Source organism: Lissotriton helveticus, chromosome 3_2, assembly GCF_964261635.1.
Source record: "Lissotriton helveticus chromosome 3_2, aLisHel1.1, whole genome shotgun sequence".
NCBI classification, from domain to species: Eukaryota; Metazoa; Chordata; class Amphibia; order Caudata; family Salamandridae; genus Lissotriton; species Lissotriton helveticus.
In genome coordinates, this window is record NC_136062.1 from 269,853,584 (window position 1) to 269,881,118 (window position 27,535).

Genomic DNA, 27,535 nt, shown 5'->3' on the forward strand with positions numbered 1-27,535 from the left:
GGACAGCACTTTGTTTTTGATTCTTGATCTGTGTTGAGCTATTCGCTGATTAGCTCTCTGTGTGGTTTTCCCTATGTACAACTTGGGACAAGGGCACATTACTGCGTATATGACGTTGGTCGTTTTGCAGTTTGAGAATCCTTTGTGTATCCATTTTATATTATTGAATAGGAATTCTTCACCTTCCATTGTATTGGGGCAAGAGACACACGAACCACATTTATGGTGGCCTGTTACAGGAGGTAGTCTCCATAGCGTACGTAAATCGGTTTTTGCTTGACTGATGCCCAGGTCGGCTCTGACTATATGTTGCGCAATACTTCTGTTCTTTTTTAGGGCAAACAATGGCTCCTCCATTGGGACTTCTGAATTCTTGATTAGATGCCAATTTCTTCGAATAATTGATTTCAACTTGTTCGTATAGGGCCCAAACGTGGTGACACATATCGGCCTTTCGAGGGGTTTGGTTTCTTTCATAGAGTTCAATAACTCCTCCCTTGGTGTGTTCCATGCCCGTGTGGTGGCATGTTTCAAAAGTTTATGAGGATAGCCTCTCTGTTGCAGTTGGTCACTTAGTATTTTAGAGTGGATCAAAAAATCTTCCTTCCTAGAACAGTTCCTGCGGATTCTCAACATTTGTCCGTACGGCAAGTTGGATTTTAGGCTTTTGGGATGGTAACTTGCATAATGCAAGATCGTGTTCTTATCAGTCTCTTTACGATGCAAGGTAGTTGTCAATTTGTTTTCACAGGGAAAAACCACTACATCAAGGAAAGTCAAAGATGTTTTACTAGATGTTACTGTGAATTTTATATCCGGATGTCTGGTGTTTAACCACTGATGGAATTGGGCAAGCATTTCTTCAGACCCTTTCCATTGGCACCAGATATCATCAATGAAACGATACCAATTGGTGATGTTCTGTAGAAAGGGGTTGTTCCGGTAGATGTAACGCTCCTCGTACAGGGCCATGAAAAGCACCGCCATTTCTGGGGCATAAGGACACCCCATGGCGGTGCCCTTCACCTGCACGTAGAACGTGTCCAAGAACCGGAAGTAATTCCTTTTGAGTGCTATTCTCGCCAAGTCGATAATAAAGTTTGTGGGGACTCTATGTGGTCTGGGTCGTGTCTCAAGGTAATACTCCATTGCTTCAAGTCCCTCCTGCTGGGGTATTTGAGTGTATAGGCTGGTGACATCAAAGGATACCATCATTTCTTGATCCCCATCAAATGGGGTCCCTTCTATCTTATTGATAAAGTCCCTTGTGTCTTTCAAGTATGATTTTACTTCGGGTAGAAAAGGCTTTAGGAATACATCCACGTACTTCGCCAGCGGTTCCAATAATGAATCGCACCCGGAGACGATAGGTCTCCCGGGAGGTTCAGTCAAGCTTTTGTGAATTTTCGGAAGAAAATAAATCACTGGGATACGTGGGCTCTTTTTGTCTAAGTATTGGAACTCTTTCGTTCCTAGTATCCCCATGTCTCGGCCCTCCACTATTTTGTTCTGGATCTCAGCTTTAATTTGTGGAGTTGGATCCTCCTTGACTTCTCTATACCATTCAGTGTTTTGAATCTGGCTGTTGGCCTCTGCAATATATTTCTGTCTGTCCCAGACCACAAGTGCACCCCCTTTGTCAGCGGGTTTTAACACTATCGAATCGTCTTTACATAAGTTATTTAGAGCCATATGTTGGTCCCTGCTAATGTTCCTCTTGAGGAACATTTTTTGTTTACTTAATTGTGTGATGGAGGATAGAACGGCTTGCTCAAAGGCTATTATTTCCTTGGGGATTGTATATGATGGGGGCACGAATGTAGATTTATTGGATAGATTAGAGGGTTCATTGACTGAACCTCCCGGGAGACCTATCGTCTCCGGGATAGGTCTCCCTATATAAACATTACACGGGGGCCATATATGGCTATTTCTGTTGTAGCGTGTATGTTGAAGATAATACTGTCGACGTTTCGACCCCTATGGTAAGGGCAGGTAGTACCTCAGTCTAGGGTCTTCATCAGGACTATAGAAGTATTGAGCACATATATTATGGCGTTAAAGATGTCCCACTTCAGTTGGAGACTCGCGCCGTTGAGAGGATTTATGTTCTTCTGCAAAAGAGAACTGTAGGTGGATGTATGGAGTCCCAGATGAGTTGAGAGCTAGCGTCGTAAAGGTGAATTTGAAGATCCCCTTCAAAGGGGAATCGGTGTTCGTGTCCGGTCTTTGTGTCCATTAGTTGGTGTAGTATGGTGTAGGTCAATCACACCATCTGTGTCCCTGCTGGCGTGAATCTTTAGCGGAAAAGATTCACGCCAGCAGGGACACAGATGGTGTGATTAGCCATATATGGCCCCCGTGTAATGTTTATATAGGGAACCGTGTGATCTATTGAAGACTGGAAATGTTCTTAGATTGATGCAGAATTGCTCACAGGACACAATTCCTTTTCTATGTCCCCCTACCTATTCCAACCACACCCTACCTAACTGAATCCAACCCCTTTTTCCTTTGACACCCACCGAGCACTGTATTGAATGATGACTTCATCAATTGTTACGTATTGTATGAAATGAAATATAATACCTGTGAAAGTACTGGACATCACTGAATACAGCTGAATTAAATTCAGTTCCATATCTCCTCTGTTTATGTGTGTACCTTTCAACAATTATTGATGAAATTATTTTAGGAAATGTTATGTAACCGACCACCCTATGGGTGGGGTGGCATCAGTGATAGGCAACATAACACATATGGGTGGGGTGGCATCAGTGATAGGTAACATGCCCCTATGGGTGGGGTGGCATCAGTGATAGGTAACATGCGCCTATGGTTGGTATGGCATCAGTGATAGGTAACATGCCCTTATGGGTGGGGTGGCATCAGTGATAGGCAACATAACACATATGGGTGGGGTGCCATCAGTGATAGCCAACATAACACATATGGGTGGGGTGGCATCAGTGATAGGTAACATGCCCCTATGGGTGGGTGAGGCAGTGGTGATGCACAACATGCCCCTATGGGTGGGGTGGCATCAGTGATAGGCAACATAACACATATGGGTGGGGTGGCATCAGTGATAGGCAACATAACACATATGGGTGGGGTGGCATCAGTGATAGGCAACATAACACATATGGGTGGGATGGCATCAGTGATAAGTAACATGCCTTTATGGATGGGGTGGCAATAGTGATAGGTAACATGCCCCTATTGGTGGGGTGGCATCAGTGATAGGTAACATGCCCCTATGGGTGGGTGAGGCAGTGGTGATACACAACATGCCCCTGTGGGTGGGGTGGCAGCAGTGATAGGCAACATAACACATATGGGTGGGGTGGCATCAGTGATAGGCAACATAACATATATGGGTGGGTGGCATCAGTGATAGGTAACATGCCCCTATGGGTGGGGTAGCATCAGTGATAGGTAACATGCCCCTATGGGTGGGGTGGCATCAGTGATAGAGAACATATATGTACAGGACTGGTATGACCTGCGCGATTGGATTCATGCTCTGTCTCGAACCGTTGCTGGCTGCTCCGGTTCGGATCCGTGAAATGGGTTAATGGCGCGAATCGGAGTTGATATGCAGCTCTTCCGGGTGCTGTGACGTGCTGTACGTGGCGACCCATCTGGAACGTAGGAACTGCGCATCGTTATTGACCGTCCGGAAGTAGCAGTGTTTAGGTTGCCGTGCGGCACGAATTGGTTGTTACCGGGTCAGGCTCGGACGGAAATTGATGATGGAGTCGGAGCGTGCGGATCGGTTGGGATTTTGGCACTTTTCTGCATCATACCTCCTCGCCCGGACGGTCTCGCTCCTGGTAAGGTTCGGCCGTAAGGTAAGGGCTACTGACACGTCTGGGAGGGCTGACCGACCTGGATCGGAATCAACCCCATAGAAGTAACAAAACGGCATTTAAATATTGTTTATGTGCAGAAAGGGGGACCTTCCTGCACATAAAAAATGTTCCCCTCAAAAACACGCACCCTTGCACTATGGTGCAAAGGTGACTGCGTTGGCGCAAGACAGCTAAAGTTAGCGCCAGCGCAGGGGGAAACATAGGGCTGCACCATATTCTAGTAAATATGGTGCTGCCCTGCATTTCTAAAGAGTTAAGCGTGTCGTTATTCTTCTTGGCTTAACGATAAGCTTTGCCACTTTATTGTAAATATGGCCTAGGTGCTGCCAAGTGGCTTGACAGGGACATGGTGGTGCTTCCCAACATATACATGCAGATCTCGTTTGCTGAATTCTTATCTCTGTCGTTGAATATAGTTAATTTTTTAGTATTGTTGGAAGTGTCTTGTTGCTCATCAATGTCCTTCGTAGGTGTGAAGCCAGCCCTTTTCTGATTTTAGGTGAGAAAATCAGAAAATAAGAATCAAAGCCTCCGTAAATGATATCCTACTCAAAAGTGACAATGCAATAAAAATAGTAGCAATCAAACCTATGATAAGGAGTGTCAGAAGAGAAAAAAAAGGACAACGTTCAAAAGGGATTGACCTTATGAAGAACACCAGGTTTTAAAAATCTTGCCGTAAACTGGGAAAACACATAGGTATTTTCTTCTTTAACCCATTAATTTATAAAGCATTTCACTTTAGCTGACTATAGCGATAAGGAACAGAAAAGAAAGACTGCGCTCTCTATATAGTCTCCACCCAGTCTTCTAATGCTGCGAGACATGAGAATCTCTGGAATTTTATATTTTCTTGCAGCAATTTAAATACTGCCCCTGATTTAAACCCACATAGATCCTGTAATAAGCCGGATGTAGCTGTTTATTCCTCATTTATATGCAGTGTGACTCTATTTAACTAAGTTGTTGAAGCACTTTACAGCTGAAAAATGAGTAAAGGTCTGGATCTTTAAGCATAAAGGTCATCAATGAACTGAGAACTACTCTAACCTCAGCATCTGAAATGGGTGTGAAACACCAAATCAAAGATGGGTACTGAAGGGGAGGGGGCGAGAAGACAGAAGGCAAATGATAAGAAAGGGTAACAAATAACTTTTCAGGAGAGAGGTCTTTGGGATTAGGAGAGATCATGGATAATCAAGGAGAGGATCATATCAGGGTAGAAGGCAGGAAAAAAAGAGGGAAAGAGGTGAGTGGAAAGACCGAAAAAGACAGGGGAGTTCAGGGATGGTGGGTGAGGACAACTTAGGAGGTGAAAATGGAGCAAGTGGCAAGATCAAGGAAGAGGGGAGGGCAAAGAATAGAGAGAAAGGAAAAGGTGGGTGGGCTTGAAAGCATTTAGCATTTTATGTTATGTTATAAGAAGACAAAAGCCAGAATAGAAATTATACTTCAAGATAGTCGTTAAACAAGTAGGGTTTTAACTTCTTGTATTATGAAGTCGTTAGGGAGAAAGTTATACTAGTCAAAGTTACTCACACCTAAGAATGGGTTTGACGAAAAACAGAACAGTAAAATCCAATCGATGTTTTATGGATATCCACAATGAATATGCATAAAGAATATTCACATGTAATGTTTCATTGTATATAATTTCCATATTTGTTCGTCATCCTGAAAACAAAACTCTATTTTCACTATACAGTGGCTTAGAGAGCCTTTCCATTGAATAAGTTACTGCAAAACCCAGCGATATAGATATTTGCTTTCTTGGGGGCTGACCTAGTACTGTATGTTAAATCAAATATAAAAAAGATTAAGAATTGCGATATTTCCTAGATCCCCCTTCATTTTTCCGGGCGGTCGAGACCGTTGTCTGAACGTCCCTCCGGGATGGGGGAGTCCCTAGGATATATGTCAAAATTGATGAGGGGATGGTACAACGGAGGAATAGCGTTTCCGGCTCTCCAACAATATTACTGGTTCTGCCGGGTTTTCCAACTATTGATCAAGTTAATTAATTTTGATCTTACTACCAGGATCTACAAAGATGTATGAATAACCAGGAGTCACTCTGGTTATCTGTGGGCTGTCACCCCCTACCCTCGTTCTTTGTCCTGATGAAGACCAGCCTTGACTACCTAATTGAGCTGAGTTTGGATTGAAACGTCGACGACCTTGCATGGTCCAGATTGACCAAGGCTCTATGTGATTAGGAATATTCAATACACAGCAGAGTCATTGTTGTTTCCTAAAATTCTGGCCATTTTCTTTCCCATGTACATATTTTAAGCACGCTGTATATATTGCACACTGAACACCAGCACTGAGGACAAATGTCACTTGATCACTCATCATCTACAAACCTCACCTCGTGTTGACAGCCTTGTTTACAAATGTGTAAATATATATGAATGATTTAATTTTTATAAAACAAGATAGTCGACAGCTATTTTTGTCACGTGTGTTACTATTTGCTAAGTGTTCTAATTGTCTGGATAACTGAGATACCTGTACTTATGGTTACAGAATAATGTATTAACACTAGGGGGCCCATTAGGATGATGGGCCATCCTGTTGTGACTAGGGACCGCCCGCCATAAGGGCGGGGGTCCCGTTGGGAGCATTAGGATGTGCCCGCCACAGTGGCGGGCGCATCCTGTATCTTTAGCATTGTGGCGGGCGGTGCTGAATGCACCTCCCGCCGCAATGCTAAAGATACATGTAATGCATTACAAAGCACGTTGTACTTTGTAATGCTGGGGGGTACCATGGGTACCCCCATGTGCTCCCCCCACCCCCGGAGTCCCTGGGGGCCCGCAACGGGCCCCCGCAGGGTGTCTCCGCATGCCTTTCCGTGGCGGCATTGCCGCCACGGAAAGGCATTTGAAAATGCCCATCCTAATATGGCTGGATTAGACACCGCCACCATATTAAACCTTTTCCGCCCCGGCCGCAAGGCGACCGGGGCGGAAAAGCTGCGGACGGTCTTTCCGTCTGCCGCGGTCCCCCCGCCATCCTAATATGGCGGGGGAATTTAGGTGCGGATTGCCCCCGCCAGGCTGGCGGTGGCTACCTCCAGCCTGGCGGGGGCAATCCGCCCGCCATTCTAATGGGCCCCTAGGTGTTCTTATAAGAAATAGTTGGAAAACCCGACAGAACCATTTTTTTTCATTTACTTATCCATACCCAGGTTCTGAGGGACACAGGGTCGCCCCATAACATACACTATTACTGGGAAGCCCAGCTTGCGGCGGTGAATCACTAGGTCCACCTCCCTCAGGATGAACCCGCCTACAAGATTGATTGACGAAATATGCAACTAGGGGGTTAACCTAGAGATCTCTATGGGGGACGGATAATACATTATTGCCCACCCAATGTCAGCAATAATGAAGATTTAGCACACTGCATCAACAGCACTGGGTTTGCAAGGTAGAATCACCCAGGCTATACTGCTGTGGGATTCGGCACAGCTAGACCTAGTAGCTAGGTACCGGGGTTTCCATAAATGGGATTTAATAGGCCACGCACATGTTGGAGATTTGTGGTCAAATGGGGATGTGAAGTCCTTCGGCGACTTACAAAGGGAATACCAATTGGCACCTTCAGAGACATACCACTACCTCCAAATTAGACATGCATTGTGGGGAGTGATATCGAGAGTAGAGGAGCTGCCTAAGACTTCTGTGCTAGAAGATAAGCTGCTCAATGAATGCATAAAAAGGCAACCTCCTTGACATGTCACAAAATCCTAAATAATTCCCCTGACCTCCTAGCGCAGCTGAATGAGATATGGGTGGTAGATCTTGGACAGATGGAAGACGATGAGTGCCAGGAAGCGATGGCAACCTCCAGTGAAGTAGCTATCCGCTTAGTTCAACTCAAGATTCTACACCGGACCTACTATTCCTGTAACACTTTGGTCAAGATGGGCAGGGCTGAGTCACCATTGTGCCCCAAGGGGTGTAGTCATGAGGGTAAGTTTTTCCACATTCTGTGGGACTATCCGGTACTTCAGGCATACTGGGTTGCAGTGCCATCTTGCATTATGGAGATATGTGGAGGAGACATGTTGGTCTCGGCAAAGTGGTGCCTGTTGAATGTGTGGGAGGCAACAGACCTAACAGCTACAGATAGGCTCTGGGTTACTCTAGGCATTGTTGAGGCCAAACGTAACATAGCTAAGATGAGGAAGGCGGTGTCCCCCTGACGTTGGGGGAATGGACGGCATATAAGGATTGGTGCATGCAGGCAGAAAGGGTGGTCTATGAGCGCAGAGGATCTCCACACAAATGGATGAAGGTCTGGGAGAGTTGGAATGAAAGCAGGGGAATGTTGTGCACCCCTGTCACTATAGTTGATTGGAGTGAACTGGATTGAGGGTTCCTACACAGAGTGTCCAGCAAATGTGGTATTGGTGCAGAGGCCAGACAACTGGAATTGTATGAGTAATGTATGGAACTCGTCTACTGGTATAATGTATTTTAATATCTGTTTAATAGGAGCTGCTGTCATTGCTGTTTTATGCTTAATCACTGCAATAAAAAGAGTTGTAGAAAAAAAGAATCTTGAAATTATCCCTAAGACTTTATTAGAGTGCTCACCAGTTCTCATACATAAGCAACTTGAAAATGTTCCAAAAATTGCAATATATGTCAGACATTAAAAGTCTGGCCAGTAAGAATGCCATTTGGCTGATTCAGTAGGCCAAACTTACAAGCCCAAAGATTTTTATATTTTATATTAACGATCTTTCAGTGCCCACAATAAATAAGTAACAAGTTGAATACAAGCTGTCTGCCATAAAGTGGTGCCAGACTAAAAAGACAATTGAATGTCGGTGATGCTCTGTCACAGTTTCATGTATTGCCCAACATACACTAATCTGCACTACATATAGGCCTCAGCTCGAGTATCCTGTTAAAACATAATGTTCTCTCTGTGCTGTGTATTTTTGTTTTTTCTAGTTTCAGGAGCCAAGCTATTGTTGTTTATGTTATTTAGAATGTTACAAAATGTTTTGGTCTCTGTGAGAATTGGTTATCTGTATGAGTTTCATAGAGAGGGAGTAATTGTAATGATGTGCCTTATGCAAGGAAAGCAGACTCCTTAATAGGTGGTACCAGGTATATTTAATAATTATTATGATCACACACAGAGCACCGAGCGTGTTCACTTCACACGGCTCCGGCACCCGAATGATTGGGAAGCGCGATCTAAAATGGCCGCCGTTCACGCCACGTCATCACATAGCATGAACGACTAGAGCGGCAACTATACATATCTCCCCCCTTTTGTCCAAACAAGTAACACAGTCTGTGTGGGGGTTTAGAGGCCATCGCCCATTTCATAGTCCCGGAATCTGGAGGGTCTCACCACCAAACGCCCACCTCTGGTGCACCTTACCGGAGTGGATGTAGCTTCCTTCTCACTTTGGGTTATGGACTCCGCCTCCTTATCTTTGTGGACCAACACTCTACCCTTGTCCACTGGCTCTTCCTCTACTCGTCTTGAAATGTTCGCACGTGGAGTACCTCCACCTTCTGATTCCCATCCTATTTCTGTGCTGTCCCCTTCTCCTTCCTGTTTGTCTGTATCATGTCCCAATGTGCCGTGGTCCATCACTTCGGGTTCTCGTACCTCCGGGGCCCATTGCACTATTTTGTAACATCGAGCCATGCGATCCTGGGACCACACATTCCCATCACTCAACCTAGCTGCTCGGCCAAGTACTTCTCTGACTTGGAGCGGCCTGCTGTATTTACTGTCCCCTTTTCGTTGAAGTGTGGCCAGTTTGACTCTCACCCATTCTCCTTCTTCCAACTGTGTGTCCTTTACATTCCTCCTCTTATTGTAGTGCTCCGAATATATTCTCTGGGCCCTCTCAAGGTTTGCTTGTACCACCGCAGGAGACCACTTACTGGTCACCGTCGTGTCCTTCCACGCCATATTGTCCTTTGTGAATGGATCTTTTCCTCTAAGGATCTGGAAGGGACAGTACCCCGTTCCTGTGGGGGTGATGCGATATGCCCATATCATATGTAGCACTTCCTTCTCCAAGTCCTTCCCCATCATGATGGCTGCTTGGATGGAGCCCATCAGGGCTCTGTTGAACCGTTCCACTTGTCCATTCCCTGCCGGGTGGTATATGGACGTGTGCTTTGAGCAGACTCCATTCCTTTCCATGAACTTTAGTCACTTGTCAGAAGTGAATTGCGGGCCGTTGTCACTTAATATACATTTGGGGATGCCTTCCCTGAGGAAGATGGTGGTAAGGAACTTTAGTGTGGTATCCGTGTCCATCTCTTCATTGACATGTACCTCTGGCCACTTCGAGTATTTGTCCACTAGGACACATAGGTATTTCGGGGTCCCTTGATCGTCCAGGATGGGTCCCAAAATGTCAATGGATAGTTCTTCCCATGGATTTCTCGGCGTGTCGAATTTTCCTATGGACGGCCTCAATGGTGTCATGGTCTTATCAGCTTGTTGGCATTGGTTACACTCCCTTACATGTCGTTCCGTTTGCATGTCCATGCCTGGCCACCAGTAACCTTGTTTGGTTCTCAGTTTTGTCTTCCCGATTCCCAAGTGGCCTTCGTGTAGTATGGCCAACAGTCTAGGGACAAGTCCTTCTGGGGGTACCACCTTGTCCCCTCGGTATATGAAGACTCCCTTATCGCCAAGTGAGAGCTCCTCTCTCACTTCAAAGTATTTTCTCATGTCCCCGCTCAAATGTTTCTTTTCTGGCCATCCTCCTGTGATGTACCCCTTCACTTCTTGGAGGCTCTCATCCGCCAGATATGCTTCCTTCCATTCTTGGTTGCTGATAACCTTCTCTGGGTCCTCCACCAATGCCACCATTTCGTCTTCTTCTTCCTTTTCTTCTTCCGCTAATTCCATTGCTGATGCCCTGCTCAAATAGTCAGCGACTTTGTTCCTGCTACCCTGGATGTACTCAACATCATATCAATATTCCAGCAATTTTAGAGTCATTTTTGCTATTCTCGGGGTGGCACTCGCATGCCCACTGGACGTGAGGACTCGCACCAAAGGCTTGTGGTCTGTTCTTAGCCGAAATCTTGTGCCCCACAGGAACTGGCAAAATCTTCCCAAAGCCCAGACCACTGCCAGCATCTCCTTTTCAATAACACTGAACATCTTCTCAGTGTCTGTTAGGGCCCTGGACGCAAAACTGAGGGTCTCCATCACTCCTCCCTCTCTGTCTTGCATGAGGACTGCGCCGAGTCCTTTGTCACTGGCGTCCGTTGTTACCACTGTCCTCCCTTGTGGGTCATACCCTCTGAGGGGTATGGCTTGAGTCAGGTCCTTCTTGACACCATCAAAATCTCTCTGAGTTTCTTCTGACCATGCAAACGCCGTCTTTTCTCTTGTCAACATCCGTGTGTGGTGGGTTTGGGATGCGAAATGCTGTATGAATTTGCTATAATACTCGGCCATGCCTAGGAAAGACCTGACTTCCTCTTTGCTAGTAGGCGGCGGAGCGTCACAAATTGCTTTAACATTCTCCTTCTTCGGGGTGACCCCTCGCTCTCCGATTTCGTGCCCTAGGTAGGTGACGGATGCCATACCTAAGTGGCATTTCTCCCACTCAGCTGTCAGCCCTTTTTCACCCAGCACTCTCAGTACCTTGGTCAATTTTGCATCGTGATCCCGTTGATCGCTTCCCATGACTAAGATGTCGTCTTGGAAGTATTGGACCCCTTCCACGTCCTTGAAGAGACGGTGCATCAGCTTTTGGAAGACCGCTGCTGCCGATGCTAGCCCGAACAGCATCCTGCAGAATTGGTAGCATCCGAAAGGGGTGATGAACGATGTCAACCTCCTGCTCTCCGGGTGTAATGCTATCTGGTGGTATGCCGACGTCAAATCGATGGTGGAGTACCATTTCTTTCCCTCCGTCTTCGCCACCATTTCCTCGATGCGAGGCAACGGAAACTTCTCTACTACGATGTTTTTGTTTAGCTCGCGTAGGTCCACGCACAGCCGGACCTTGCCGTTTGGTTTCATCACCACCACCAGGGGGGCCAGCCACTCCGCACATGTGATGGGTTCAATGATGCCATTTCCTTCCAACTCGCGCAGCTCTTGTTGCACCGCCTCCCTTACAGCTATCGGTACATTCCTCACTTTATGCGAGACTGGTGTGGCATCTGTCTTGAGGATGATTTTGTGTGAAAACTTCTCTAATTTTCCCACTCTACCCCCGAATACTTTGGGAAAGTCTCTTTTCCACTTCTCCAGGTCTGGCCACTGTTCTGGTTCTGTTAGTAGTACCTGCACTGCTCCGCCAGGGTCCAGTTTGATGCCCAAATCTCCCTGGTCCATCCAGCCTAGAACCGATGGACCTTTCTCCGTCACGTACAGTTTGCAGTCGGCGCTGCGTCCCCTGAACTCAAATGTTAAAGGTCGGTAGCCTGCTATGGGGATGCGGTTTCCCAGGTATGTGACCGGTCTGATGTCCGGAGGTTCTAAATCTGGGCCTAGGTGGGGCAGGAATTTCTCTGTCCACACTGCCCTTTGTATCAACGTGTACGGTGAGCCTGAGTCCGCTACGATACTTATCATCACGCCACCTATCAACATGTCCAGCACAGGTTTGTTCGATCTCCTAGCGCCCACACTCAAAACCTGGTCCTCAATGCACAGTATTTCATCTTCTTCTGCTTGGTCTCTTCCTCCCCCGTCTTCCTGGTCCATGTCAACGAATTTCACCGTGTTGCGGGCCATCTTCTTCCGACAAACCTTTTCGTAATGTTACATCACTCCACAGAACATGCACTTAGCCCAGAAGGCCGGGCACCTTTTGTCATTCACCTCGTGGTTCCAGCTGCCGCATCGGTAGCATGACGACTTACTCCCCTTTGACTGCCTTCCTGGCGGACCTGGCTTCCCTTGCCATTTGTTGGGTCCTTTGTAGTTGGAGCTTGTGTTCCTGCTCCCATCTTTCGGTTCTTCATCCTCTATTCTGTTGACCATGGGCTTTGCCGCCATTTCCCTTTTCGCCGCATCCGCACATCTCCGTGCCAATACTGCCTTCTTTACCATAGCAATCGCCTCTTTCAACGTGGTGTCACCGCACGTCCATAGTTTGCCCTGTACCGATTTCATTGTAGTATGCATCACTATTTGGTCCTTGATGAAGTCATCATGGAGTCCGCCAAACTGACACGTGGATGCCAACTTCTTTAGTGCCGCTACATAATCATCGATAGACTCACCAGGTTCTTGCTTCCGCTGTTGGAAATTGTATCGGTCTATGGATACGCAGACCGCCGGTCGGTAATGTTCATCGAGTTCTTCTAGGACGTGTGCGTACACATCATCGTAACTCGATTGCCTCTGCTTGGGTACGAGATTCTTGAATACTCTGATCCCCTCCGGGCCCAAGTTATGTAGCAAAATTCTCCTTTTCCTGACGCTCGTGAAAGGTTCTTCATTCTCATCCTCCAGGACCTCAATGTAATTGGTGATGTATTCTTTCCTATCCTCCCACTTCATCAGGGGTTCTCCTGGCTTGGGTAGGAATGGAACTGGTGCCGTCGCCGAGGATGATTGAGCGCACATGGCTTCCCGCCTTTTTGGCGCAACGTTCTGGGTCTTGTGGCTGCCCGGCGCGCTGTTCTCTTCATCTCCGCCCGGTCGGGGCTGGGTCTCTTCCTTATCACCACTGTCTGTGGCCCCTGGATCTGCCAGCGCTACTGACCAGCTGGGTGATCTAGCGGGATGAGACGCCCAAGACACCTAGCTGTCCGTCTGGCACGTGGTCCGTCGCAATAGTGCCCCTTTCGCCCCTGTTTGACTTCCAGTATGTGAACTCACCGGATACACCGCTTCTGCCGCGCTCTGTGTGCTCCCTGCGTGCTCCCCTTCTTGTGCAGTGACACAGCCTGTTCATCGGCCTCTCTGGCCTGTGGGAGTGACGTGGGGATATGTCCAGGGTTCAAGTATTCCTTTTAAGTGGGTCCTCGTCTTGTTCCAGATCACCTCGTCGCCATTGTAAAGATGTGCCTTATGCAAGGAAAGCAGACTCCTTAATAGGTGGTACCAGGTATATTTATTAATTATTATGATCACACACAGAGCACCAAGCGTGTTCACTTCACACAGCTCCGGCACCCGAATGATCGCGCTCGGGAAGCGCGATCCAAAATGGCCGCCGTTCACGCCACGTCATCACGTAGCGTGAACGACTAGAGCGGCAACTCTACAGTAATGGATATCCACACCTGTCCTGATAAGAAGCTGACCCCAATGTATCATCCTGCAGCAAGATATTGAAGGTTGTGCAACAGGAAGCTTCCATAGGCTGGGAAAAAGGGTGTTCACGGGACCGTGGGGTTTTGCATCCTGTTGAGAATTGTGTGTTTTAATGGTACATTGCTGGGTTAGTTAGATTCAGATGCCGATTACACACACTGGAGATCTTTCAGCGACTGCTCAGTTAGTTAGACTCCAGAGCAAATCCATTCTCACTTCCCTGATAGTATCTTTATTTGATTCATTCTGCATGTTGAAGGCTTTACTTGCTGAAACCACTTCCTTGACTCCTCTCACAAAATTCTCCTGATTTTCTTTAGTTTAGCATATTAGGGAATCTTCCCTTCAAGGGAAACTGAACTTCCTCGAGTTTGCTCTTTGCTAATGCTTGACATTTTATTGTGTATTTTCCAATTTTGAATTGATTTGAATTATATATAACGAAGACATATATGCACTGACCATTTATCCTTGATAACCATTAATGATTTGAGTGATTGAGCTACCCTACTAATACTCTCTGTCATCCTTGCGGGAACTAATGTGTTTCACTGTCATTGACATATTGTTGGTTTGTTGATGGTAAAACTCAGTCCGGGACCAAAGGTCCATCAGCTCAAGTGCAGCTTGAACTTTTAAGTTTGCTCCAACAATCTGCACTGTACAAATCACATCTCCTTCCAACAATGTCCACTCCACTAAATCTCAAAACAGGTTTGCTTTGTCTTTTTAAGGGGCAATGCCAACTTCAAAATTTTTGAACAGTCCCAATTGTGATCACCTGAATGTAATATTCATTCTAGGGGTGGCATAGAGATTTAATTTTATTGGAGGAGGGTTAGAATCCCAAACGTGTTATTGGGTGTTGACTGGGTAAGGTTTAGCCAATCAATGTTGACAGCAGTGTTAATTTGAGACAGTGGTTGTCGGTGGGGGCCATGGGCACTCATTTTTGGGGACCTACACTTATTTTTCCTCATCAGACGTTTCTCGAAAGCAAGAGAGAAAAAAACATACAAAGTGGATAGGCAGATGAAGAGAACAACAGAAAAACTGTCCCAAAGGCAAAGAAGCAGGAACTTCGAAAGATTCAGCTAAAAGGGGAGGGAGTGTCTGGTACAGGATTACAGTAGCATGAGTTGGAATCAAGATTATGCAGATTTTGCATGAGCCATGGGTTTCTGAGCAGAGCTTTGGGCACCTGTACTCATTCTTTTATCATATTAAGCTCTGACTGACAGTTCACACAATGTATCATCTGTGTGTTAACAGGGTTTTAATCCCCAACCATGTTTTATCACTCTGTGGTCAGAGGACGTGTGCACCAGTTGTGTTTTTATGGAACGTGGTATGGAATTCCACAGGTGACTCCAAGTAGACAAACACATCTCAGGAAATTATGTCCTCGATGAATGTCTAAAAAAGTTTGCTTACACATATGACCTTTATTAATCAGAATCAGGTCAAGGGATAATTATGTCTCACACAAAGTACATTTACTCTTTAGTCACTGTTTGAAAGTTGGCACAGCACGGCGAATATTTAATAATCACATTACACATAATCTGCCGATCTGATCTGCCCACGTGCGAGCGCCAGAAGTGTCAACAGTCCACGCCCTCCAAATATGGGAGGCATGCACGTGCAAAGCAGGGATTATAAATCCCTGAAGAAACAATGACACATGACCTACTTTGTTCCCAGAAATATTTCACAGTCCATTATCAAGAATCTGGGATGAAAATGTGGCCTGCCCTTTCCTATTGCCAGTGCTTAAGAATAAGTGCTGTGGCTGGCACTATTGAAAGTCAGTTCGCCGAATTTCAAAGCTGCGCATTCTTGATTTTACCTCATGCCTCTTTGATCCACCACCAGATACACAGAGGACAGGTACATATTACTATTCCCACTCCAGTGATTGCAACAGTAGGGAAAGCGTTGGATAGCGGAGGGATAAAGTTTACTATTACCACTCCAGTGAGTGTAACAGTAGGGAAACTGTTGGATAGCGGAGGGATAAACAATTACTATTCCCACTCCAGTGAGTTCAACAGTAGGGAAAGAGTTGGATAGAGCACGGGTAAATATTACTATTCCCACTCCAGTGAGTGCATTGTTCTGAAGAAGTGTCTGCAATCTGGGTGTTATGCTAAACAACAACCTCAGCATGGAAACGCAGGTAACCAAAACAGTTTCCACCTGCTCGGCCCTTCTGCGTTCGTTACGCAAAATCATGCCACTACTCCCCACCCAGGCCCGAGCACTGATAGTCAGGTGCATTATCCTTAGTCGCCTTGACTATTGTAATGCTCTTCTGCTCGAGTCCCCAGCTGTTCTACTGGACAGACTCCAAAGAGTCCAGTCGGCTGCAGCCAAACTGGCCCTTGGTTGGACTAGGAGATCCTCGGCCACAGCAGCCTTAGCCGAGCTACACTGGCTCCCTTCGAAGCAACGAATAGCTTTTAAAGCACTCTGCCTGGTCTTTAAGGCGCTACACGGAACGGGCCCCAGATCTTTACAAAAAATGTTTTCCTGGTATACCCCCACCAGAGCTCTACGATCCACCACAGCCTGCCTTGTGACGGTACCCAGATTTAACAAGGTAAGGACCGGGGGAAGATCCTTTAGAGTGGCCGTCGCCAAGCTTTGGAACAGTTTGCCGGTCGACATTCGCCAAATTCCACAGCTCCTGCCATTCAGGAAGCGAATCAAAACTTGGCTCTTCCCCTAATCATGTCACGTCCAACCCCTAAACAGCCTTCCATCTCTTCCACCTCAGGAGTAAGCTCTCAGCGCCAGGATACCTGCCAGGTGACAGTCGCGCTCTACAAGTGTTTTAAATAATAAATAATAAATAAGAAAACTGGATATTTGCTTGTGAGCGGATCAGCGCATATGAAACAAAAATATAATAGTAAATTGTCATCCATTACCCAGAATTCAAGATTGATTGGCAAACCTTGGGCATGCTAAGTATTATTTATTGTTGGACCTAAGGTCAGCCTGCCACCAGGTTCCACTTGCTGTGGAGTCACAAGGCTTGACAACATTTGTAACACCATTTGGGGCATTCACATTTTTAAGATTACCCTTTGCATCTGCAGTTGGAAGTACTTTAAGACGTGAGAAGTGTCAATTGTTAACAAGCAAATTAAATAATTTGGGTCATAACATTGCACCTTTAGGTATGTGTTTCACTGGTATAAATTCGTGAAACCTTAATTGAAACTGCTCATGAGGGACATCTTGTAGTTTGTGAAACGTGCAAGAATCTTAAGCACTACTTTTGGTAGCCGTATATTAATTCACAAGTGAGCTGATGGATTTCATCATGTTAGACGTGTTTACTGTCACACAAACATCAAAACTAATCAAATGCCAATACGTTTGGTACTTTTACCCAATGAAGTTTGGTTCAAACTGCCTTTTGCTTTTGCAGGTCCCTTTGCCATGCTTCCTGTGGATAGGAGGTATATATTAATGCTGGTCGATTACTTTTTTAAATGGGTATGCTTGAATTTTCATCTGCCATCAATACAGAAGCAGTTATCAAATGTTTGAGTAGCATATTTGACATTGAGGTACTCCCTAAGGAGTTGGTCTCAGATAATGGAACCCACTTTACCTCATGACAGAAACGAGATTTTATTGGGTAATTTCACGCAAAAACATTTAACGGTAGCCTTGTATTCACTAACTCCGAATGGATTGATTTAGCGCATGAACAGGTTCTTAAAGGAAGGTGCACAGACAGCTATAGCCATTGGTCTACCCAAGGAAGAATTGTTGAGAAACAAAGTCTGGTCCCATGTCTCGTAGGGTAAATCAGCATTCAAGCTTTTACGGAGGAGAGATCCTCCGTATGAATGATCCTCCAGATGAAAGTATGCCCAGACAGGACTTAATCTATATTGAAAAAAGAAGACAAATGCATGTGTGAGGTAAACAAAGAGGTGTATAATAAAGTTTCACATCAACAAATATTAAACAAAGCCAAATTTGATGACAAATTCAATGTGAAGAACATGCAATTACAGGTTGAAGTTTGTGTTTTGATTAAAAAAACAATAGAGTCAGAAAGGGATTCAATTTATACATCTCCAGTACAGGTGTTCAAGGTTTCCATAGGGTTGGTGTTGTTGAAAAGAAAGGGGTGGTGGAGAAGAAGGTGTTTGGTCAAAGTTTCTTAACAACAAGCCAATAGTATTCTAAAATATGCAAAAAACATCAATTTTAATGGTGAGGCAAGTGTTCAATATGGGGCTTCCTGGTAGATTCGAGGAAATGCTGAAGCTGAAAATATTAGCAGAAATGATTCAAATGTTCCAGCCACAGAGACTTTGCTGAGTGATTTGTATGAGCCACGGCCTCAGGATGATTCCTCTTCATCGTCAATTGATGATTGATGTAGTCTGGACTCGTTGAGTCAGTCTGCTTCTCATGGTTATGTTGTTCAAAATTTGCAGGATTATGGTATCAGGTATTCTCCAAATGTCTCTATACCTGTTAGATTTAAGGATTCATATTTACAATAAGTACATGCAAAATGTTAAATATGTTTGGTTAAGTACAGTTTTCAGCTCATCTTTAAAGAGAGGAAGATAATGTACTGTGTGTACTGTTTATTGATTGCCTACTTACCTGTGTGTGTTCTTGCCTGTGGAGTTCCACCTTCTGGATCGCCTCTCTTAAGGTTCCAACCAACGTCCGACTGGTGCAGTTAGTGACTGGAATCGCAGGAGGTGCGGTATGTGACCTCCTGACATATATAGAAAATAAAGCTCTACAAGATGTACATTGTGATCTCAAGCAGTTCTTAACACATAGAAGGTGAGATCAAAGCCTTCTAATGTCCTTGAATTTAATGGGAGTGGTTCCATGAATTGACATAGGATGTTTTCTGTTGAGTCATATCTCTGATTTGTTACACATTAGCATTAAAATCACCTGTGCATGCTTTAACAGAGCTCTGTGGGTTATAGCACTCACACCTCACGGTCATACTTTCTGCTTCAGGAACTGACCACCCCTTCTGAGGTCCTTGAAATGAAGACCAGATTAGGCTGGTAATAATCATTTCATAAAAATGAGTTCTCCTAGAATGAGTGAAAGCTGGCAAAGGGAGCCATAGGCTTGAAAAAGCAACATGTGGGATTATGTTAAAAGTGTAAGTAAAATGCAGACAATGAAACTAAATGGTAGACCTACTACACACCACGTGAACAATGGATGGTACACAGCATGAACAACTGTAACTGACTGTACCTGGCAAAGGCTCTAACACTGCAGGCATCATGGGCAGTAGTGTGCTACCCATCCACCTGTTCAGCGCCTCGTTAAGGGTAGAATGCACTATATAAATGCCAATACGATGCCAATACAATACAATTAATCATGATAGTAAACATGATGGAGAGCTAGTCTGTCAGACACTACATCCACCTTCATCAAGTCAAAGTAATAGAATCCACGTGAAACAATGAAGGTACCTTTCACTCTTATATACCCTCCTTTTTTGCCCTACTTGTTTTTTTTTTGCTGAAAAGTCTTTGATACATTTTCAAGACAGCGAAAGCAACTTAGAAAGAATAATGACTTGCTCAAATATTCCTATAAGGAGTACAATAAAAACCAAATGAATATAAACAATCACAAATACAGCACAAAACATGGAAGAATGGAAGGAGAATCCTGCCGCCTTGTGCTCCATTGAACTCTTAAGGACCAATTAAATGAGTGACAGTACTTATGGAATGAGATAATTCTTCACTAGCAAGGTGTTATTTCCAACGTCATTCAACCAAATGCCCTGCCCAGGTAATCTTTGACAAGTTATCCATGCCATGCAAGGCTTGCTCTCTGTCATCGTATAACCTGCCTGCCACCACACCTTATCACACGTGTGTACATCTTTGCTAGTCACTTAATCAAATTAATTAATTACCTAAATAATCTGTGTATTAAGAAATTCGATTATTATTTGGTTTGGGTGACTGCTCACTTTAAAGAATAATCACATACCTTATCAGGGTGGGCCATCCAAGGCATTAAATTAATCTGAGCTCAATTCCCTTGTAGCTATGGCAAAGAGCAGACAGGCTTTTCCTTTGGGCAATGTGAAAAGTATGTATGCAGTACCAAAACAGAAATAAAGTCAAAATGCCCACAAAAAAAAAATCTCAAATCGAATTACAGAAAATTAGGTGAACTGTAGTAAACAAAATGACACCACAATAACAAAAATCAAATAAGAGGAACCAGTGATATGAATTTTATGAATAAAAATTGCACCAAAAAGCACAAATCGTCAATGACAATCCATGATCGTGGTAGACCTGGTGCAATTTGGGGTGACCGCGATCAGGGCCAGACTGGCTACCGAGCGTTTTTTGCTGGGGTGGCAGCGTGGGGACCAGGTTCACTGCAGAGGGGCCGATTTTGTTGCAGGGGAGCTGCAGGCGCTTCCAAATGAACAATGCAAAACAAATAGCTTTAAAGCCTACTTTTTAAAACATTTGTTTTGCATTGTTTCTTAAGGAAAGCCCGGTATCCAGTCTGGCCCTGACCGCGATGGAGAGTGGGCACCATGTTCTTCCTGGTCAAGGATTGTACCGTTTTATTTAGGGCCACATTACAATGTTGGCGGCCGAACTGCCGCCATCCCATCAGTGGCGGTCCAACTGCCGACAGCCCTTTGGTTCGACCGCCGTATTACAATACTGGTAGTCAGACCGACAGCAGCTGGACAAAATGCCGCAGACATCGTCACGATCACAATGGTGCGATGGTCGGAAGTGTGTTTCTTAATGGCAGTTGTGCCGAGGCAGGGACTGCCATTGGGATTACGATATCCTTTACTGACCACCTTTACACTGCAGGGAACCTTCTATGTAAAGGTTGTCGGAAAAGGATCCAGGGGGTCCCAAACAGGGCCCCCGGGCATCGGATCCCAGAGTAAAATGTGCCAGCAGGACATTTAGTGCCCCCCTACATTCGCACTGTAGTGTGTGCACTGTGTGACATCCACAACATCGACACAACATGCTGTCCTCTCTAAATTCGGCAGTCGGACTGCCTCATGCTTGTTGACGGTCAGGAATGGTCTGACAGCAAACATCATAATTAGGCCCTTAGGGCCTGATTACAACTTTGGTGGTCCATAGGACCTTCGACCACTTGGTGGTGGTCCGTGCACCGCCTGACTGGCAGTCCATGGGCCGTGTTACAAGTACGATCTATACAAGTGAGCAACCCAAACCACCCTGGAGGGCTTGGGCAAATGTGAATGAAAGGGTAAGGGATGCCTTAAAGGGAATTTATTTCTGATAGTTATTCAAATTGGATGGACTCAGTTATAAGGACAATTCAATGGTCCCTGGATTAAACATTAAATCATGGAATCAATTTCTTCAAGTCATGTAAAAATATCATATGTAAGAAAGTCTTAAAAAACAAACAAAACAGGTGTATATAAAAATATTGAATTTATCACAAGAAAAAAGGCAAAAATACATACAAATATGCAAACAGATCCACAGGAATATCTGTGATAAATCAATAAATAACACTGTAGGTACTGCTAACACCTTTCTTTTCTATGAAACATAAAACTTAATTAATAATAGGAAAAGGCGATGGTCGACGTTTCGGTCTCTTATGAATTCATTTGTGAGACCATCTTCAGGACTGTGTAGTTTGTATTTGTAGTGCCCTAATGTAACATAAAACAAAAATATTTACAGTTACCTAATTGTCTAAACTTTCAATGTGCATTTAGTATATAATACCCGTGTTTGTAGTTAAAAAGAAAGAAAACCTATACATTCTATGTGCAAATTCATGATGTGTCATACACGTCATATCCATAAATCAAACAACAAGACTTTTTAGGGATCTAAGGTACATATCAATTTTATAATCTTCATTGATTTCCCTGTATATTGAACCTTGACATAATTTATAAACCATACGTTTATGTCCAGCAATATGATGTCGGAGGTCTGTGTATTTTAAGATCAAACCTTAAGAGGCTTTATTTAGTCTCAGCTATATATATATTGGGCTTACTAGTCTGTTGATGGACATAATTGAAAGCAATTATGAATATTTGCTGAGTAGAACTTTTTAATGGACAGTCCTAACACAAAGCTTGACCAGTTCTATTTATCAAAAAAATCTATCCACAAAAACGAAATTACATATAGTCAGGTGTACATGACATCAATCATGATTAGGATGTATGAAAATAGATAGATATCTGCCGTGATACAAACGAGTAGTTTATTAGGAACTCAGGGTAGCTTGAATTTAAGACAGTCACCTGTAATACAACAATTTATCCTATCCCGTGGATTCAGTTTCAACCGGACAATGCAGAGTTATTTATGGAAGCTGGTGTGGTCGCAACATGTCATCATCATCTAAAAAGACATGTTCGAAACGTTTTGAACCATAATGCGTTTTCATTATCGTTAATCTGATTGATAACAGATAGACCGGTGCCGACATACCTCGATTGTAATCTGGCAAGTACAATAAGGATATCGATAGGTGGCCAAGCAATGCAAGCGTCTCTGTCTATGGCGGGTACTCTCAATAAATGCAGATAAGTTGCGAACTGCAATATAAGAGTACAGCATGTGTATAAAAATGTATCTATATGTTTTTATGGTAACTTGTAACAAAGTCACTGTGAGAAAATACCTCAATAATGTCTTGGTATACGCGACAATTGCAGAGCCAACGTAGCGGCCGACAGATGGTTAAGTCAATGGCCCAGGCAGTAATTTCTATCGCTCATTCAACTGATGTCGTACTCAATTTGGATAGGTTGGAATCTAGAAAAGTAAGATTGCGACAAATTGTAAATAGATGTATTTTATCTAAATTGGAAAGGATTATTTTAAGGTTACTCTCAAAAGTTTTTACCTCAATTCCGACTTGGTAGAAGCAGTCGTGACACAGGAAGCGTGACGGTCAGTCTCGAAACGCATTTGTGTGAATTGCGGGTCATTTAACATAGTTTGGAGCGCGAAAGAGGACTCAGTCATGTGCTTCGAGTGCCATCTTGAAAGAGTGTTCGTCTCATTTGATCAATGCCATCTTTGACTAACTCAAGGTGAAGTCAAAGTGGTCTTCAGTGTAAGCGGTCGGAACATAATTCTAACGCTGTCTAATGTGTTGAGTCGAAGTATTATATTATAAACGAGTAAACAATTCACGGCCTCTATTGTTGTAAATTAGGGCGCGTATGTAATAGTTGAATTTGATTCATAGCGCGAAACAAGTGGTAAATGGAACTGATTGGGGGCCATTTTGAGAGAAAGTGCTTGAAAATTTATGTGGGCGCCATCTTTAGCTAGTCAAAGGAATAATAGTGTGAAAGAATGGAACAAGAATCTCAATCCCAACATTAAATAACATTATTTTTACCTTCAAGTTATACACCTTGTTTGAAACAGTATTAACATCACTCGTATGTCTAACTTTGATGTATCGGTTATGTACCATACAAACAATCCTAACCACATTATACCTAAACAGGGGTCATACTTGTGAACAAATAGTTTTTAGAACACAAAAAGGATACCAGTGCTTAAAAACACTGAGTGACATTTAGCGAATCAAGCATTGGCTAAAACAGGCAACTTGACGCTATCATGATGTCATACATATGTTGACTTGATCTTAATGAACATAATTAAGCAATGAATGTGCTTGGTAATAAATATACATAGCATAACAACTTTTACGATTCATATGGCATACTTTTTATTAGACAAGATGAACAAAAAAATTTAACCAAATTATCGCACATAATTGTTTATGTCCTATATCTATAGGCCATCAACGTCTTTTGATATGAATGAATAAAGAAACCAATCTACAGTAATGTATGTTAGTCAGGGTAAGCATGTAAGAGCATGCCATTCAGTAGCTGTGTTGAGTCTACGGTCAACGGTATCAGAAATACAGATTAGTTTACCCTCTCTTAAGGATAAAATTCTGTCTACATTGTTTTGTCTTTTGTTGGGTTTAATTACGTCAAGAACCCACCATAGCATATCTGTCTCTTTGTGACCTAGTTGGTGAAAATGGTCAACTAAAGGGGCATTTTTTTTTTTTGCACCGAATATGCGACTGGTGTTGTAGAATGCGTTTTTTAATTGGTTGTATTGTTTTACCAATATAGTGAAGTTTACAAGGGCATTGTATACAGTATACCACATTGGTGGTATTACAATTAGAGAATGATCTAATTGTAAAGTTAGCGTAATTTATTTTGCATGTCTTAACCGTCCCAGTAGTTGCACAGGCTGTACACATGTTACATTTGTGGTGTCCAATTAGTGGCGCTAACAGTCTCATGTTATTAACTGTATCTTTAGCTGTTTTGTCTTCATATGCATGAATGAGTCTATCTTGAAAATTGGTACCTCTCTTGAAGGCAAACATAGGCTTTTGGACAAGCTCTGGTAAAGCCTTCAGAAGATTCCAATGTTTTGAAATACATTTTTTATGGCATTGGAATGTGTGCCAAATGTTGACACACAGACTATGTTTGTTCTCTTTTGGCGTTCTTTAACTGTTAGCAAGACTTCTTAGTTATTGTACTACGCCCGTTTCATCGATCTTCTAAGCAATTTGGACGAGTAACCTTGGGCTAGTAACTTGTCTTTCAACTTTCTTGCCTCACAAAAGTAGTCCTCTTTAAAGGTACAATTCCTGCGTAAACGCAGGAATTGACCAAACGGTAGCCCGTCTTTCAAAGCTTGCGGGTGATGGCTATCGTAACTGAGAATGGTATTTCTGGTTATATCAAAAAGTGCATTTCATTTGTGTCATATTCCATAGTGAACTGTAGATTAACATTTCTTGAATTCGACCAGTTGTGAAAGTCTTTTAATTGTTGGATGGTGCCATGCCATACCATGAAGACATCTTCAATGTATCTAAGCCATTTTCGAATATTACTGGAAAATGGATTAGATACATGCCACATGTGCTCATTTTCAAAAAAGGAAACATAAATATTGGCAATATCTGGAGCACAAATAGCTCCCATAGCAACTCCCTTGAGTTGCTGGTAAAATGTATTTTGGAACAAGAAGAAATTTTCACAGAGGGATATTCTCGCACATTCTGTGATAAAAGCGGTAGGTACTTCATGAGGTCTGGGTCGCATTTCAAGGAGGTTACTTAGAATGGTTAACACTTCTGTTTGTGGAATGTTGGTGTATAAACTTTCTATATCCATAGAAACCAGAAGGTCATTCTGCGGGTCAAAGTCAAAGTTTTCTACTGCATTTATCACAGCCATGGTATCTCTTATGTAGGATGTCTGATTTATGGCAAAAGGCCTAATGAAGTAATCTGAATACTGAGCTAAGGGTTTCAATATCGAATTGCAAGCCGAAACTATGGGGCGGCCTGGTGGGTTAATAGGATCTTTATGCACCTTTGGTAGCATATATATAGCAGGCACTGTAGGTGCTTTGTTGATTAAAAATGCGGCTTCTTTTTCATTTAACCAACCTCCTTCCCCACCTAGTTTACTTAAAGCTTCAATCTCTTGTGACAATCTTTTGGTAGGGGTTACATGTTAGTTTTTTATAGTGTGAAGGTACTGTTAATTGTCGCATCATTTCTTCCTCATATTTTGTTTTTTCCAGAGAACTATTCCGCCTCCTTTGTCAGCGGGTTTAAATAAGGCTTTCGGTAATGCTTGTAGATTTTGTAAAGCCTGTTGTTGCTGTCTCGGGGAAGTTGGGTTTAAATTTAACATGGTTTTTGAATAAATTCTCTATCTCAATCAATGTGGCATTTTCAAATGTGAGAATTTCTTTCCTTACCATAGCATTGGTAGGATAGAACGTAGATGGATTTTTTAAACCTGAAATGCCATTTCTGGATTCAGAGATGTTAGTAGCAAAGAAGTTTTTAAGACGGACAGTACGAAAGAATCTGTATAATTCTAACTTGGTCTGAAAGAGATCGTTTTTGTAGGTAGGGACAAAGCTAAGTCCCTTTGACAGAACTGATATTTCTTGTTCTGATAGAATATATGAAGAAAGATTGAAAATGGGAATGGTTTGATCATTAGTTACCACTCGTAGTATTGGTTGCGCGTTTGGCAAAACCCTGGGAAGTATTTGTTGCGATACCATCCTCTCCTCGCTTGTTGTGGCCTCTGCGGACATAAACAATTATGTGCGATAATTTGGTTACATTTTTTTGTTTATCTTATCTAATAAAAAATATGCCAAATTAATCGTAAAAGTTGTTATGCTATGTATATTTATTTCCAAGCACATTAATTGCTTTATTATGTTCATTAAGATCAAGTCAACATATGTATGACGTCATGATAGCGTCAAATTGCCTGTTTTAGCCAATGCTTGATTTGCTAAATGTCACTCAGTGTTTTTAATCACTGGTATCCTTTCTGTGTTCTAAAAACAATTTGTTCACAAGCATGACCCCTGTTTAGGTATAATGTGGTTAGGATTGTTTGTATGGTACATAACCGATACATCAAAGTTAGACATAGGAGTGATGTTAATACTGTTTCAAAAAAGGTGTATAACTTGAAGGTAAAAATAATGTAATTGCATGTTGGGATTGTAAATGTAAATGTCATGGTACTTATAGAGCGCACTGTCACCAGACGGTCACCTTGCGGTGTCGCCTATTCGGCTTCCTGGCGCTGATACTCATACCGCTGTGGAACCCCTCCTGGCTTTCCCTGTGAAATGTCCACTCCTGGGCACCCCCAGGGTGAAGCCAGGCATCCTTAGTGCTGTTGGGGCCGGTGTGGAGGCTAAGCAAGCTATTGCCCAGAGTTGCAGCGTGAGGCCCGTGATTAGAATAGGCACCGAGGCGAGAATTAACAGGTCTGAGGAAATTGAGCCCGAGACCCCGCCGAGGCGGGAATCGAACCCTGGTCCCTGGCCAGAACTCTGCATCAGTGTCTGCCGCTCTAACCATTGAGCAACACTCCTCCAATTGTTGTTCCATTCTTTCACACTATTATTCCTTTGACTAGCCAAAGATGGCGCCCACAGCAATTTTCAAGCACTTTCTCTCAAAAATGGCCCCTAATCAGTTCCATTTACCACTTGTTCGCGCTACGAATCAAATTCAACTATTACATACGCGCCCTAATTTACAACAATAGAGGACGTGAATTGTTTACTCGTTTATAATATAATACTTCGACTCAACACATTAGACACCGTTAGAATTATTTTCTGACCGCTTACACTGAGGACCACTTTGACTTCACGTTGAGTTAGTCAAAGATGGCATTGATCAAATGAGACGAACACTCTTCCAAGATGGCGCTCGAAGCACATGACTGAGTCCTCTTTCGCGCT